Below are 2,590 nucleotides of genomic sequence, written 5' to 3'. Positions count from 1 at the left end.
ATTAAAGTGATCTGAAACATTTTTTTTGAATTTTTGTTTTACAAATTTGTCTGCTATCAATTCAAAAGTTTTGAATTGCTTAAAGAAATACTTTTTCACGTTAAACAGAAAGAACACTATCAATGACAGATCTTTCAAACTTAAACCATTCTTATCAAAAGTCCTGCGCAAAGGAGCTTTGTTACCCCTATTCCAAACAGCAAAGTATTACTTTCAAATAAGCAATGTTCCTCAGTTGTTGCACAATGTTGCTCTTTTTGCGATGAAAAAAAAAAGATGCATAGCCTAATTCAGTAAAATTTTTATTGATAAAGAGGTTTGTTTCTTCATAAACAGATAAAAGCGACAACAAAGTTCTGCTGTAGTACAACATTTTTAATGCAAAGTAAAACTTACAAAACAAACTGAAATATTCTCAGTATCAACACAGCATTTCTTCAATTGCCTTGCCTGAGCCAGGCATGGGCAACCTCGGATAAGTAGTAGTTAGACCGAGTGTTCCTATTACATGTTTTATAAATGATTGTTTCTGCCTTGTCGTTAAATTGTTTCACATGAGTTTGCCTTTGTTTGCCGGATGCCCGCTTTCAAAAAAAAAAAATTACCAGTTAAAGAAAGATGCTCCGGTTTTTGCTTTAATTGTCTGGTTTTAATATTTTTAAAAGAAAGATCTGGTTTGGCTCACTTCACTTGGTATAAAACGTCGTTATTTGCATTCTGCGGAAGCACTACGCAGTGCCGGTTTTTGGGGTATGCAAACCGTGCGATCGCACAGGGCCCGCAAATTAGGGGGCCCGCAATTTACTTTACGAGACTCAACGGGTGCAACCTATTTCGACCCCTGAACATTTCGTACCCTGCAAAGATTGAGAAACAAAAAACAACAGAACCGAAGCCGCTGCTCGGAGTTGCCGCAAACATTTCAAAATTTTCTCAATCTTTTCAGGAGACGAAATAGGTTGCATCCAGACTCAACATAGAGACATAGCTTTATTTCCGAAAAATGCCAAAAAAAGCATGATCTTACTCTTTTGCTATGCCACCGGACAGCACCATTTTACAGTAATATTCATACCCAAATTTTTGTTGAACATGCTCCCAGAATGCCCCAAATTCAAAGTAATTTTTCAAAATTTTCTGGGAAAGCCCCCCAGACCCCCCATCGGTGGGTGTCGCCTTCAGCGGTTACGCCGTTACTCTTCGCCTTCAGCAATCACGCCGTCAGGCTTCGACTGCCGACCGTCAACCGCCCCCTTCCCCTTTTAAAATACCTAGCTACGCTACTGAGTTGGATCATTGTCGTTAGGGCCCGCAAAGTATATTCCGCACAGGGCCCGAATTACCCTAAGACCGGCGCTGCACTACGTCTCAAAGGAATTAATTTTTTCAGCTTTTTTGTTTTATTGCAAAGAATCGGTTTTATTTCTGGGAAAGCTTGTTTTATCTCGGCTGTTCTTTTTAATGTTAAGTTCTGTTTTGTTTCAAGTTCAGCTAAATTGATTACGCAAGTTAGATAGGTTAACTATAGCTTATACATAAAATAAAAACAGAAAATGTTCCAATTTCCTTAGCCTCCATTATATCAATATTGAATGAGCCTTAGGTGGTCTTTCTATTCTTTATTAAACACTATTCGTTATAAACATACAAGAAATATAAAAGTCGTAATTCTAAAAAGAAGCAAACTGGAACTTCGTAAAAAAAGTAAATGTGAAACATTTTGCTCAATGGTTTTTCGAAGTCAAAATACAATACCAGTTGAAATTTTCCCTATAGCCCTTTTTCTGAAAACTGATCTCGCGTCTAATGTGTGGAAATGTTGACAAAAAATATGGTGGTTCTTTTTGTTGACACACACACCCACTGCATACGTGCAAGTGGTGTCAATTCCGCATCCTACATAATTCAACACGCCATTTGAAAAATTGATAAGACGCGTATGAATCTTCATTGTTTTAATTAATTCAACTAACAATTGAGTAATTTCAATCATGAGATTGATCACACGTCACTGAAAGAGTGTCACGGTTGTTTCTATCTCTTACTAGCCAGGAAACAGACTTGGGAAAGATTAATGACGTAGTTTGTTGGGATATCAACGTAATTCAGTCAAATAAACGGTCGAATAGTTCTTCTTGTGAGATAACAAATGAAAATTCTTGAAGGACTTTAACGAATGGTTCAGCATTTCCAACAAATCCTCAAAATAACTGTAAACAGCATTAAATTCCAATACCTTATACTCTTATAATCGACTTCACTTACTTCACTCACAACTTCTCATATAACCCTAATCTCGATCACAACTTTTAATAGCACCAACTCTCATCTACTCCTATTCCATAATTTCAACTTCAACTTCAATCTCCATCAATAATAATCTCAATCATCAATTACGCAAATTACGTCACTATTTATAGCCGGTTTGCTTTGACCAGTAACTTCGAGAAAGTGCGATAATGTTACGCCATAAGAACTCATTGTTCTGGTCAAGTTTTACTACCAGTGAACATCTTTCTGACGTCATAACAACCTACTCTGACAAATTGCTCAATTAAGTGGGAGAACTTTCTAGTTTTGCACGTATGCA

Source organism: Aplidium turbinatum, chromosome 2, assembly GCF_918807975.1.
Source record: "Aplidium turbinatum chromosome 2, kaAplTurb1.1, whole genome shotgun sequence".
NCBI lineage: Eukaryota > Metazoa > Chordata > Ascidiacea > Aplousobranchia > Polyclinidae > Aplidium > Aplidium turbinatum.
Note: the sequence above shows the minus strand (reverse complement) of the source record.